Genomic DNA, 16,146 nt, shown 5'->3' on the forward strand with positions numbered 1-16,146 from the left:
TGATGGCAAATTGCATTCACTAACTAATATCTTTGGGCCATACAAAAACAGAATTTACAAGCTAACATGCAGATATAATGCTTTTCCATTGGATGATAAAGCATAAATGGGAAAATACATACAGCAGGAGACTAGCAAATCGAAGAACAGTGTTAGCTTGGGGAGAGTGGAAATCCATCTAATGTTACAGAGATATAAAAGAGCACCTTGTAGACAGTACATACACACACAGCTCTGAGCCAGATTGACTTATGTCATTCAGTGTCTGCTGATATATCTGTGCTATGTGGATTTTGATGGTATCTCCTGTAGAGGTCAGGGACGACGGTGAATAGATTTTAAAAGAGCAGAAAGGAAAAGCTCAAAGCAGGTCAATTGAATTCCACTGACCAACATCAACTACTCATTCCTTAGTCCAATCACAGAGTGATAGTAGATAAGGCTTTACATTAGCAAGATCTCAGTGACCTTGAACCACACACAGGCAAACAACAGAGTGGAAAAAATCTTTAGTGGAACTGAATGTGAAAGGAAGTAAATGTATTTAACATTGCAGTAATAAAATAGCAATACATGTGTATATATATATATATATATATATATATATATATATATATATATATATATATATATATATATATATATGCTGTATTAAACAGTGCATTATTGTATTATAGTAAAATTCATGTTTTCCATAAAATCCTTATGTTCATGCTCATGCAAGGTGAAGTGTGTAATTATTGTATGATTAGCTGGAACCCAATGGAATTACCAAAAAAAAAAAAAAAAAAAATTTACTAATTGCTTACAGTACTTAGTTGTCTAATAACATTAAAGGAATGTTGTGGGTTCAATACAAGTTAAGCTCAATCAACAGCATTTGCTGCATAATGTTGATTTACTAAAAAATTATTTAAACTTGTCCGTTTAATTTATATATATATCCGTTTAATTTATATATATATATATATATATATATATATATATATATATATATATATATATATATGGCAAATATTGTGGTTACAGTAAGGAACTTTTAACAGAATTTTATAGGTCCAGTACATAAATGATAAAATACACAACATTTCAAAAGTAATTAATTTTATCACACTAAAATCATGTAGAACATAGATTTTATCACACCACAATCACGTTAACATGCATAATTTTTACGTATTGTGGCTATACTTTTGAAACAATGTGTATTTTAGCGTTTATGTACTGGCCCCATTCACTTCCATTGTAAGTGCAATTTTTGCTCTTTTTTTAAATTTTTTTTTTAAAAAATAATATAGAGAAATTATTTTCTGTGGTAATTAACATTATTCCATAAATGCAGTTGATTGAGCTTAACTTGTACTGAACACGAAACATTCTATTAAATGAGCATTTTAACATGAACAAAATGTGCATCTGTATTAAAAAAAAGAAAATACAAATATGATTTCTGCAACCCCTTCCATAGTGAGAACTACTTCAGCACCAAACCTGCTCACAAATTATTACACACAATTTTAATGACCACCCCTGATCATTTAGAACTATCCACAAGGAGCAGCTTAAGCTCTGAGGCTCATGCTACACCAGGCAAATGCCCTGCGGCACTAAGTCAGCACCGAGTTAATGGTGCATTCACCATTGTCCTCCATCAGCTCATAATATTATAGTAACTTGTATGAGAGAGACTGCTCTTGGGGAGAGGGACTGTAACCATGATGTACTGAGTTGAGGGGATGAGATGCCACAAACATACTGAGGCAGCTAAAGACTGTGGTGATTTGGGATAGTTTCTACTCATGAAAACTCTTCCAAGTGCAGATAACAGTGCCCACAGGCACAATGGAAGAAAAGGAAGATATAGCAGGAAAGAAAAATTGAAGAAGACAGGGAGTTGAGTGAATGTCGTGAAAACATGTCAGGGTCACATTTGATGTATAAATACTTTACAATTTAATTTATTTTATTTTTTTCACAGTTACAATAATGAGAATTCTATCTATCTGCCTATCTATCTACATCAATCAGCCACAACACTAAAACTATTTGCCTAATATTGTGTAGGTCCCCTTCATGCCGCCAAAACAGCACCAACCCGCATCTCAGAATAGCATTCTGTGACACTATTCTTCTCACCACAATTGTACAGAGCGGTTATCTGAGTTACGGAAGACTTTGTCAGTTCGAACCAGTCTGGCCATTCTCTGTTGACCTCTTTCATCAACAAGGCATTTCTGTCCACAGAACGTCCTCCAGTTCTGTCTGGAGGAATGGGCCAAAATTCCAGCAACTTATAGTGAGAAGCTTGTGGAAGGCTACCCAAAATGTTTGACCCAAGTTAAACAATTTAAAGGCAATGCTACCAAATACAAACCAAGTGTATGTAAACTTCTGACCCACTGGGAATATGTTGAAAGAAATAAAAGCTGAAATAAATCATTCTCTCTACTATTATTCTGACATTTCACATTCTTAAAATAAAGTAGTGATCCTAACTGACCTAAGACAGGGAATGTTTTCTATGATTAAATGTCAGGAATTGTGAAAAACTGAGTTTAAATGTATTTGGCTGAGGTGTATGTAAACTTCTGACTTCAACTGTAGTTCATGACAGTCATTCTGTACTCCCTGTAGAGGTGGCTGTGGTAAGCAGGGTGGAGCCGAGCAGCATCTGGGCAGAGCGAGGCCATGAAGATAAGTGGCAAATGACTTCCACCTGCACGCCACACCGGCCTTGTGTTCCAGCGAGGGGCGGCGGGAGTATTTAAGGAGAGGAGACAGCGGCAGAGGAGAGAGAGAGAGAGATGTAAGAAGCTTGTCCGCATGTCTGAATGTCTTTAGGATTTGACACAGCTGGCTGAAAAGTAGTGCGTGTTTTTGTTCCTTTGGATGCTGAAAAGTGTTATTAAATGTTTTTGTATTTGTCAAGCCAGTCCCAGCTTCCTCCTTTCCCATCATTAAGCATTACACTGGTGCCAAAACCTGGGCAGGAGGAAGGATGCGGCGTCCAAAGAGTCCTCGCCACTGACTGGGGGTCGCGACACTGAGGGAGCGTTCGATCCGGTGGCGCTGGAGCCCCGCATCAACCGGCAACCGGAAGGAACGGCTAAGGGGTCCAGTGCCATCACCTGGCATCATGGACGGAAGTAGGACAGCGGGCTGAGGACCACTCGACGGCATATCTGGGGCTAGCGAGCTCCTCTCTCTCTCCCCTCTCTCTCCTTTCTGCTATCTCTCCCTTTTGTTATTCCCGCCCCCCTCTTCCGTTCCTCCTCTCTTTCGCCCTGAGTTCGGCAATGGGGGAATGTGGTGAGCAGGGCGGAGCCAAGTGGCATCTGGGCAGAGCGAGACCAGGAAGATAAGTGGCAAATGACTTCCACCTGCATGCTACACCGGCCTTGCGTTCCAGTGAGGGGCGGTGGGAGTATTTAAGGAGAGAAGACAACGGCAGAGGACAGAGAGAGAGAGAGATGCCTGAATGTCTTTAGGATTTGATGCAGCGGGCAGAAAAGGAGTGCGTGTTTTTGTTTCTTTGGACACTGAAAAGTGTTATTAAATGTCTTTGTGTTTGTCAAGCCGGTCCCAGTTTCCTCCTTTCCCATCATTAAGTGTTACAGTGGCTCATCATGATTCAGCTTGGAGATTAAAAGGAAAAAGTATGTAGTACATCTAAAATGTACTTCATGTAGTAACATCTAAATTACCTGTGTTATATTCTCGTCAAATAAATAAATATGACTGAAATTCACTGGCTTACACCAATGAAGGCACTTTTACGGGCCAGATCAGGTAAAAATATTACCTCAAGGTTACAGCTACACATTTTCTTTTTTCATTGTGGAAATGACTGACAGACAGCAGGTTGAAATGGTCTGAACTACTATAGTTGGGGAAATGATTGACCTGCCATTTTGAGCACTGAACCCTGGACAAGCCCCTCTGAAGCAAGCCTGCAGGTGTTTGTGGCATTTTCACATCTGAAGTACAGCTATATGTTGACCAGGGGCAGGAGCATTACCTCTGGGTGGATTTGCAAAAGGCAGTACAGATGAAAGAGAAATATCAGGTTATTGCCAGGGGATTCGAGGGTTACAGCATAGCGTCTGGCATTATGGGTGCAAATAGCTCCGCGTACGCAACTGTGTGCTGAGTACAGCCAGTATTCCCACCCACATAACAAACTGATTTGTAAAAAAGGGCAAGAGCTGTGCGGATTACATGGCCTGTGCATGCAAATTATTCTATCACAGAAAAAAACAAAACATCTAAGTGGTGCTAAAGTTACAACTTGCAGAGTTAAAAAGGGTTAGTTCACCAAAAAAATTATGTTATCATTTATTCACTCTCATGTTGTTCCAAACCCATATGAGTTTCTGTCTTCCATGAATTATAAGTAAATCTTAGGCAGAATGTCAGGAACTGACAGCCTCAGTCACCGTTCACTTCCACTGAATGGTGACTGAGGTTAACATTCTGCATATCATCTCTTTTTGTGTTCCATGGAAGAAAGTATTACAGGTTTATGACAACTGTGATGTGAACAATCCCTTAAATTCATCACACTTTTTTGACAAATCATAAAATCAAATAGAAACTATTGTGAAAAGTTAAATGGATGTGAATAAAGAGGATTAAAAAATGATAATGTAAATAAGAAATTGAGAGTGTAATATTGATTAATGAACTACTTGATCTATTCATTTTACCCTATACTTTTCTTACTAGGGAATTCGTAGAGAAAAAACAGACAAAATATATTCTGACATTATCAAAAACTACATTGATTCATTTGTTAATTTCACTGGGACTCTTGCGATTGCATCAAAAAGCCTACATTTACTGTTTACTTCAATCAAGGACTAACATATATCCGACAGCAAGCTGTATATCACTGAATTCATTAGCTTCAATGTCACGCAGGAAATAAAAGAGAAACAAATCAGCAACAACATTGCATTATTAAAAATCTAAAATACTGGGCGGCTTACACTGTCTGCAGCATTGGCCCATCAAAGCTGTAATTATAATTTTACATGGACGCATGAAAACAGATTCATTATTTGCTCTAATCACATTAGCTGTCGGTAATAATATGTGTCTACTGATATAATCAGATTAATAGATATTCTGGTTGTGGTGCATCTAGCGCCTATGAATATCTCCTGAGGAAATAACAGTTTGGTAGATGATTTAGTAGATACTGTTGAGCCCTCTTCAGTGGCATAGCAACAGCTGAATGTTGTAGGTGGTACTTTTCAGAGATGAGCTGAATTCTCTCAGCACTCAGAGAAGTGCTAAAGTCTGGGAATGCCTCGGTAATGAGAAAAAATAAATAAATAAAAATAAAATAAGACATAGAAAGAGATTTTTCTTTTCAAAATCTAGTGAGCTGCCTACCTAGAGAGCATTTAAAGGCACCACAAGCATTCTTCTGACACAAACAGAAGTAGACAGCAACATTATGCCACTTTCTAAGATACCTCAAAATCTAAGGCAGAATCGCATGTATCTTTCATGGAGAAGACAGCCAGGAACACATTGCGATGAGCTCAGTGAAAAAATAAACCCAACATGGCTGATAATTCAGGAGAAATGTTCATTTTAAAAACATTTCATTCAAGACTTGAAAGTATATATATATATATATATATATATATATATATATATATATATATATATATATATATACATACATACACACATACACACAAAATATCTCAGTTCAATCTAATTAAAAAGACTATTTTACAAAATATTTATGTGATATGAATTGTAATGCTTATTAGATTATAGCATCATTAGCTTTGAAACAGTTTTGCTTAACTACTCAAAAAAGTAATCCATTACAAATGACTAATTATTTCTCTAAATTTGTAATCAAATGACTGCTTACTTCATTGAAAATGAATTACATTACTAACTACTTTTAAGTTACTTTGTAAAACACTTCAAAAAAGTTTGCTTTTCAGCTTGAATTCAAAACAATGTCTATTATAATATCTATACAGTATAAAACCTTCGTCAGAGAAATGCAAACATATGTACATACAGTATAAACAATTTATGTTTTAAATGTATTCTACACAAATAATTATATTAAGTGTAAACCAAGTTAACTATTAACTTAATGAATCTGATTACAAGAATTGAAATTGTAATGAGTAAACTAACGTTTTACTAAAATAATTGGATGTGTAAACAATTACTTTTGTAATCAAATAACACCCAACACTGCTTAGCAACAAGCTAATGTTAAACTGTATTAAAATCAGCTCTGCTCGTGAAGAGCAATTTGTGTGATGCAAAGAGCGTTCCAAATCAGTCACTTTTGAGGTTTCATGACGATTAGGATGCTACCTATCTACAGTAGGCAGTAGTAAGCAAAGCAGCTCATTTGTGCTTCTTGCAAGCAACATATACTGTAAATGCGTTTACGAAGTTGTGGAACATACAGTAGTTGGAGAGACTAAACATATTACACTGTTCTGTATGTAAAAGAAGACACACAAAAAAGACTTGTTTGCTTGTAGTCTTACCAAAAATAGCACAGGTAACACACTCACTTAAACTAGAATAATTGTGCATAAACACTCCCACACATAATCTCTTTTCCTACAATCTAAGAGACTATTGAATGTGTTTGTTTTTCATTGTAAGGTATTCTTTTCCTGTTTAATATATAATTTCCATCATCCTCTGTTCTTTTTATCTATATCCGTGCACTTCAAATCCACCCACGTTACGATCTACCACGTGTCACAGACTCCCCTCTGTTCAGTTCTCTTATCTGATTATCTCATAGTCATCTCAGGGTGATGATCGACATAACACGCCTCAGTGCTTGACTGCAATTTCCATTCGATCTTAATTGATTGAACAGGGTCTGCTGTGCAGCCAAGCTAGCTACACCGAGGATGAGTTCACAGTTGAGTACTCAGCATAGTGAACACATTCCCGTTTTAGTGATGGTGGCTATGAATGTGACCTTCCTATGAACCTTGGCGAGCCAAGTGTAACTTCACATTCACATTTTGGGCCTGATGAGAGAATCAATGAAAGAGTTTAAATGCAGGTCAAATTTGGGTTGCTTTCCCATTGTAGCTCACTGTACATTAAGTTGTTAGAAACGGATACATCTAAGTATTAAGGCTGACATTCAAAGTCAAATGTGGGATAGTCCTACTTGATATACCTGGCATCCAACAATACAGCGCTCTGTTTTCCGATCCTTGGAAGAAAATGATGGAAACGCTAGCACTTGTTTTGCTGGATCATTTACCGTATTTAACACACCTGTCTCTGGAAATGTTTGCTAAATAGGGAATCTTTTTCATGTGTTGTTGGAACATTGAGTCATTGGTGCATTTTATTCGCTTAAAAGTAAATGTTTATGATAATGATGTGCATCTCCCTGGCTGCACTGGCTGTGTGACATCATTCACCCGCACCTCTGCAATGTCGGGTCAAACTTAAATTGGTATTCTATCGCAGTTCTCCAAGTTAGAAGTTAGAAATTACAACTTGGATTTTAAGAGTTGAATAGAACACATTATAAGTATTAGATTCACATAATGGTTACATGTGACTAAAGGTGCTTTATGCATGTAGTCTCACCTTGCCTCTAGTGTTTCACATAATTCATGTTTTAATCTCTTTTTTTATTGTTTTAGTTTTTTATGAGTCTGCAGGAATCAAGAAGGTGTGTGTGCAGTACATTAGTCTCTATGGATGTGCAATGAGAGGCAGAAGTGGGAGGCATATATATATAATGTTAACTGTATAATATATATTAGCGTTAATAACGTGTTAACGCAAAATTCGCTTAACGCCACAAATATTTTTATGCCATATATATATATATACACACATACACACACACACACACACACACACAAAGTTGTGCTAAAAGGTTTGCATACCCTGGCAGAAATTGTGAAATTTTGGCATTGATTTTGAAAATATGACTGATCATGCAAATTCGTGTCTTTTATTTAAGGATAGTGATCATATGAAGCCATTTATTATCACATAGTTGTTTGGCTCCTTTTTAAATCATAATGATAACAGAAATCACCCAAATTGCCCTGATCAAAAGTTTACATACCCTTGAATGTTTGGCCTTGTTACAGACACAGAAGGTGACACACACAGGTTTAAATGGCAATTAAAGGTTAATTTCCCACACCTGTTGCTTTTTAAATTACAATTAGTGTCTGTGTATAAATAGTCAATGAGTTTGTTAGCTCTCACGTGGATGCACTGAGCAGGCTAGATACTGAGCCGGCTAGATACTGAGCCATAGGGAGCAGAAAAGGCCTGCGTAACAAGGTAATGGAACTTGATAAAGATGGAAAACGATATAAAAAGATATCCAAAGCCTTGAAAAAGCCAGTCAGTACTGTTCAATCACTTATTAAGAAGTGAAAAATTCGGGGATCTCTTGATACCAAGCCAAGGTCAGTTAGACCAAGAAAGATTTCAGCCACAACTGCCAGAAAAATTGTTCGGGATACAAAGAGGTAACCTCAGGAGAAAGACAGGCTGCTCTGGAAAAAGACGGTGTGGTTGTTTCAAGGAGCACAATACAACGATACTTGAACAAAAGTGAGCTGCATGGTCGAGTTGCCAGAAGAAGCCTTTACTGCGCCAATGCCAAAAAAAAAACACTTTGACATGCCTCACAGCTTCTGGCACACTGTAATTTGGAGTGACAAGACCAAAATAGAGTTTTATGGTCACAACCATAAGCGCTATGTTTGGAGAGGGGTCAACAAGGCCTATAGTGAAAATACCACCATCCCCACTGTGAAGCATGGTGGTGGCTCACTAATGTTTTGGGGGTGTGTGAGCTCTAAAGGCATGGGGAAATCTTGTGAAAATTGATGGCAATTTGAATGCAGCATGTTATCAGAAAATACTGGCAGACAATTTGCATTCTTCTGCACGAAAGCTGCGCATGGGACACTCTTGGACTTTCCAGCACGACAATGACCCTAAGCACAAGGCCAAGTTGACCCTCCAGAGGTTACAACAGAAAAAGGTGAAGGTTCTGGAGTGGCCATCACAGTCTACTCACCTTAATATCATCGAGCCACTCTGGAGAGATCTTAAACGTGTGGTTCATGCAAGACGACCAAAGACTTTGCATGACCTGGAGGCATTTTGCCTAGATGAATGGGCAGCTATACCACCTGCAAGAATTTGGGGCATCATAGACAACTATTACAAAAGACTGCATGCTGTCATTGATGCTAAAGGGGACAATACACAGTATTAAGGACTAAGGGTATGCAGACTTTTGAACAGGGGTCATTTCATTTTTTTCTTTGTTGCCATGTTTTGTTTTATGATTGTGTCATTCTGTTATAACCTACAGTTGAAAATGAATCTCATAAGAAATAAAAGAAATGTGTTTTGCCTGCTCACTCATGTTTTCTTTAAAAATCTTATATATATTACCAATTCTCCAAGGGTATACAAACTTTTGAGCACAACTGTATATATATATATATATATATATATATATATATATATATATATATATATATATAACCATAAAGGTATTTTTTAGCACACTGACAACAACAATGCAACCAGAATGCAACCAGAAATCATTCATTGTCTATGAGAGTTGTCGATTTAAAGCAACATGAGCAACAGCGATCATTGGAGATGCAATAAAGTTAACCAGGGTTTAACTTTATGCAATGAGCAGCAATGCAGTGAATACCAATGAGTGCAGAAAGTGGAACTAATGTGATCCGCCTCCTAATACAGTCAGACAACACAGTCCAGCAGGTATGTCCATAGGGATGTGCGATACCACTTATTTTATTTTCGATCCGATACCAATAATAAAGTCCAATATCGTCTATACAGATACCAGTACTGACACCTCTATGAAATAGATTTTTTTTGCAATTTCTTGGGATAAAATGGGTAATTTAAAATATTATTATTATTCAAGTCATATTTTTTATTACATTTATGAGCCTAAGCAAAATATTATTAGACTTCTGCTTTGTTTACATTTACAAAAATTAACCATGGTTTTCCTACAGTAGCCATAGTTTAACCATGGTATTTAGTTAAACCATAGTTACCACAACATTAACTATGGTTACTACTACAATATTACTGTAGTAAAACCATGGTTTCTGCCAAAAAAACATGGTTACTACAGCCATGGTTATTAAAGTCATGGTTACTACAACATTACTTAAGTGAAACCATGGTTAATTTTAGTTTATTATTATTATTTACAGTTATTACAGGACATTATCAAAGTTCTAACAATTTACTTTTAAATAAACCTGTAACAAACGTCACACAAACACATTATAATAAATGTCACCTTTAGATACAGTTGTGCTCAAAAGTTTGCATATCCTGGCAGAAATTGTGAAATTTTGGCATTGATTTTGAAAATATGACTGATCATGCAAAAAAAATTGTCTTTTATTTAAGGATGGTGATCACATGAAGCCATTTATTATCACATAGTTGTTTGGCTCCTTTTTAAATCATGATGATAACAGAAATCACCCAAATGGCCCTGTTCAAAAGTTTACGTACTCTCAAATGTTTGGCCTTGTTACAGACACACAAGGTGACACACACAGGTTTAAATGGCAAATCGAAGGTTAATTTCCCACACCTGTGGCTTTTTAAATTGCAATTAGTTTCTGTGTATAAATAGTCAATGAGTTTGTTAGCTCTCATGTGGTTGCACTGAGCAGGCTAGATACTGAGCCATGGGGAGCAGAAAAGAACTGCGTAACAAGGTAATGGAACTTTATAAAGATGGAAAAGGATATAAAAAGATATCCAAAGCCTTGAAAAAGCCAGTCAGTACTGTTCAATCACTTATTAAGAAGTGGAAAATTCGGGGATCTCTTGATACCAAGCCAAGGTCAGGTAGACCAAGAAAGATTTCAGCCACAACTGTCAGAAGAATTGTTCAGGATACAAAGAAAAACCCACAGGTAATCTCAGGAGAAATACAGGCTGCTCTGGAAAAAAACGGTGTGGTTGTTTCAAGGAGCAGAATACGACGATACTTGAACAAAAATGACGATACAATGCCACAAAAAAGCCAGGTTACAATATGCCCGACAACACCTTGATACACCTCACAGCTTCTGGCACACTGTAATTTAGAGTGACGAGACCAAAATAGAGCTTTATGGTGACAACCATAAGTGCTATGTTTGGAGAGGGGTCAGCAAGTATTGTGCTCCTTGAAACAACTGGCATTTTCAAGGCTTTGGATATCTTTTTATACCCTTTTCCATCTTTATAAAGTTCCGTTATTATACTTTTGACAGTTCTTTTCTGCTCCCCATGGCTCAGTATCTAGCCTGCTCAGTGCATCCATGTGAGAGCTAACAAACTCATTGACTATTTATACACAGACACTAATTGCAATTTAAAAAGCCACAGGTGTGGGAAATTAACCTTTAATTGCCATTTAAACCTGTGTGTGTCACCTTCTGTGTCTGTAACAAGGCCAAACATTCAATGGTATGTAAACTTTTGATCAGGGCCATTTGGGTGATTTCTGTTATCATTAAGATTTAAAAAAGGAGCCAAACAACTATGTGATAATAAATGGCTTCATATGATCACTATCCTTAAATAAAATAATTTTTTTTTTTGCATGATCAGTCATATTTTCAAAATCAATGCCAAAATGTCACAATTTCTGCCAGGGTATGCAAACTTTTGAGCACAGCTGTATGTTTTTATTTAGTGTGAATTTACTCCAGAAGGAGTTTCTCTGTTTTTTCTCTCATTACCTAAGCAGGCACTGCTCCCTCTTGTTTGAATGAGCATTAGAAGAAATAGTTCCCATCCTGCACAAGTATTTTTCACTTTGAAGCTTATGATATATGTTCATGGAAACCAAATAATAATAATATCCCTAGTTTAAAAAATAAAAAAAGTTAGAATCTGTATTTTTGTGTGAGAATCAATATTTTGATACAACATCAGTATCGGAAGAATCGATACTTTAGGATCGATCCGTACATCCCTAAAGTCTACTAGCGATCAACAGGCTTTGCCAAACTTAGTAATCACTGTCAAAAGGTCTACATACTGGTACTAACACTACGTGTGCTCCAACATCTCATTGGTAGTCACCAAAACATGTCACTGCTCATTTGCAAGTTTAACCTCTCAACTTTGTTGCATTACTGGACATACCCAAATCGCCAAAAGTCAGTGTCGCTCATTCTCCTCAAACAGTCAGCTCTCAATGAGAATGAATGCCTTTTGTTGGCTGTGTGTTGAAAAGAGAGTGAATGCAGTGTGAATGCATGTTTACATATTTTTAAACATGCTGTTAAACAGAAGTCAGGTAAATTAGTACAATTCTAGGAAAACTTAAATCTGTACATTCTTTCAACATGTGTACAGCTTCTTTGCAAACAAACACAAACATGCACATTTGAAACATTCTCTTAATCTCTGTAAGAATATGAACAACCAGCAATTTGACTTAAAACAAGGATAAAAGGACTTCTTGAATGCTCAAGCTGCTTAGACTTTAGTGTTCGATTATTTATCCTTGTCATCATAGCTCCAAACACATGTAATAATGCTAAATGTCACAGCTCAACCTCAGCCGGGGTCACTCTGTGCTTAAATGCATAATTTTTTTTTTTGTTTGATAAATTAAAAACTTTCTTTGCAGGGATAACACAATAGCAACAAGCCCTGAACATTTTAAATGCAGGTTCCTAAAATAAGTTACCAACCAGAATTTATGGTTAAGCTTCATTCACAGTGTTTCTGGAGATGAGATTAAGGGAGAGCAGGGAGCAAATTACATTGGGACGAAGTTTAAGTGTGCAAAACATAATTTTATTCCTCAGAAATAGGAATATGATGTTTGGAGGTATTTTATTCATGACTGTAGCACCCAAAGTTATGTTTTATTTACATCTTCCAACCGTTGGCATATTGAATAGGGCAATACTTTAGAATTTATTTTTGCTGGTAAACTTTCACTATAGGAATGTTGCTGCCACACATAGTAAATAAAAGTACTAGCAAGTACATATTAACAGTAGCTGGATCACATACCCCATTTAATTTATTTTATATTAAGGTCAATATGGCTATGCCAGAAAATGTAAAAATTCTGCCTTTGCAGGTTGTAAACAGAGGTCCTTCATTCATTCACTTCAAAGATGTCAGCCAATCATAACAAAGTGGATGTGTATATTGAAGTCTTAAAGGGGACAGCACAGAAAACCGGTGTAGACCAAGGGCCAGAGACAGGGTGGAAAAATATAATTTAATACAATATTATGACTGTTCTTTTTGTGCATACATTATAAGTGAACCTCAATGGCCTCAATGGAGAATGATAAAGTAAAATAAAAAAGCATGACTTTAAGGTAGCATAGTTGTCTTATCCTATGCTGCTTTTGATACCCTCCAATCCTATGCATGCAGTTCGGAGATTGGTGGAATAAAAATATTTGTCTGAAGGAGCATCTGCAAGGAGTACATTAAAACAAACTTTTGATTATAGTGAAATAATTTCTTCTGAGATATAATGACTTTATTCATTAAAGATTTGTTGGTTATGTCTAAAGCTCACTTGAAATTGTTGTAAATACAATAGTCAGACATGACAATATGGTGCCTTGATAGGTACAGAAACGCTGCCTGTGAAGTCATTAGCCCCTCACACTTGCAACCAGGTACATTTCAGGAAAATCGTTGGGTTGCCTTTCCTGGTAAATGAACCAAATGTGCTATTCACACATTCACTTTCCATCTTTTTGCACCAAATGCACCAAATGCTGTTAAACTCTGTGACGTCGTTTGCCGGAAATGCCATCTACACACCTGCGCCGGAAATGTAGGCTTCTTGTTTGAAAACATAGCGGAGTAATATTTTGTATCTGAATTCCGAATGTGTGCGGTCGGTAATGTTGGATGATGTTTTCAATTTATTTCAACTGATACGTAATGATACAACTTCTCATTAAGGGATTGTGCCAGAGCAAAATGTACCAGTTGTTTCAAAAGAATCATGTTCACACATGACCTCTAACCTGAAAATTGCAGTAAATTTTCTGAAAAAGGCTGTATGTGTGAAAGGGGCTAATGACTGACTGGGCACAGAGGCAGCAAGGCCTAAGTTTCGGACACAGCCTACAGGCCTCTGTTTTAATGTGGAGGTGACTGATTTGAAAATAATTTGAAATGTGATTTTTGTGTGAACAATATTCTTCAGAAGTGATGGGCTTTGAAGCATTAAGAGTAATATGTATTCACAAGCCTTGCCTTCACATCTTCAATTATAAATCAAAAGGAGTCGTTCTGCAGGTCATTACACTTCTATAACAAAAATAATAGAACTCTGAGGAATGGACATCAATGAGCAGGAAATCAATTATAATCAGGAGCGAAGTGAAATATTACTACTGTGATGTTAATGCTCTTATTTTCCAGTTCAGCGCAGGACTGTGAGACATACAAATCATAGCAATAAATCCAAGGAGATAAACAAATGCTGTCATAGTTCTAATCATAGTGCTAATAGTTAGAAAATGGAAAACCATAAAAGCTGGAGCTAGAGTTGAAGGATGCACTCTGTATTCCATAATAACATGATTAAGTATAAGAGAAAGCGTAAGTCTAAAAGTGACACAAGGACAAGGAGATTTCACTTGGCTGTGTTTGGGTGATAAAGTCTAAGTACATTTCAGATATAAAAGGTACAAAGGGGCAAGACTGGATACATATTTTCAGTACGTAGCTAAAACTGGTCAGAAATGGAAAAGAGGAAAATGTCAAAATGGTAACATAGGCACATAAATAATAATCATCACGTAATTGAGTGTGCTGTAAAGAAAATATTAGACATTGTAAACAAACCTGCAAATACTGAGTTACTTAGTTGTACATTTATCACACTGGAAACAGAGTGAAAATGTAGAGTTTGCTTTCATATCTGACCCCTTCAGCAGTATGTCAGGGGTTTGTTATGATGATAAAGATTGTAAAGGGCTTTAAAAGGCCAAATGTATGATCCATAATCTCTCCATAAGGAAGGTAGTTGGAGAATCAATGCTTCCATTGTCAAAGAGCAAAGCAAAATCAATATTGGTGTATAAACAAAGAAAGTTTAAATATGTATGTTTGGCAGCCAGATTATTGTGTGTGTATGTGTGTGTGTGTGTGTGAGAGAGAGAGAGAGAGAGGAAGGGAGAGAGAAAGAGAGAGAAAAAGAGAGAGAAAGAGAGAGACTGAGTGTGTAAGCAGAATTACAATTTTATTTATAGATATCACACACACACACACACACACACACAGAAAACTCTTGGCTGTCTGAAACAAAATCTGGACCATTTCTTAAGATCCAGAGTACATGTATTCTATAATATATATCCTTTACTTCAGGAAGAAAGCATGAAGACTCACACACTCAATTCAAGCCACACACACAACAACCTATACCCCTCCTAGGACTAGGCGATATACTGTGGCAAAAAAAAAAAAAAAAAAAAAAAAACATTTTCAGCCTTTGGATGATATTTTATAGTTCAATAGTTAAGTATTTGTTCTGAAATTACATAAATATAGTGATTTAATAATTTATTAAATCAAATGTATAATCATTTCAACCAAACAGCCATTGTAAAATGTAAAACAGTAAAAATTGTTAAAATTGTTTTTTTTTTTTTTTTTTAAGAGAATCGTTGAATTAGAGTTTTGATGTGTGGAAATAGATCAAACTAACCAAGTGTAACACCATTTTTGCTAGTGAAATTTAAATGAGAGACACTATTAAAACATCTGTCTTAAAGGGATAGTTCACCCAAAAATGATAACTCTCTCATTTGTCTTTTTTTTTTTTCTATAAATCTCCACTTTCACTTTAAGATCGGAATGTGAAACGAAACAGGCACCACATGTGCATTTCAGATGTGAATGTGAAAGTTAAAGTGGAGATTTAGAGTAATAAAAAAAAAAAGAAGAAAAAAAAAGGAATTAAATATTGATTTCTCACCCACACCTATCATATCGCTTCAAAAGATATGGATTTAACCACTGGAGTCATATGGAATACTTTTATGTTTCCTTTATGTCATTTTTGGAGCTTTAAAGGCCTGGCCACCATTC

General features: G+C 36.3%; 1 protein-coding gene across 3 annotated transcripts in view; it reads right to left on the reverse strand.

The window, feature by feature from the left end:
- The window catches only part of LOC127446579 (low-density lipoprotein receptor-related protein 8-like), a 247,712-nt gene that overhangs the window by 77,649 nt on the left and 153,917 nt on the right, over nt 1-16,146 (reverse strand). The window lies entirely within an intron of this gene.

Source organism: Myxocyprinus asiaticus, chromosome 9, assembly GCF_019703515.2.
Source record: "Myxocyprinus asiaticus isolate MX2 ecotype Aquarium Trade chromosome 9, UBuf_Myxa_2, whole genome shotgun sequence".
Classification (NCBI taxonomy): domain Eukaryota; kingdom Metazoa; phylum Chordata; class Actinopteri; order Cypriniformes; family Catostomidae; genus Myxocyprinus; species Myxocyprinus asiaticus.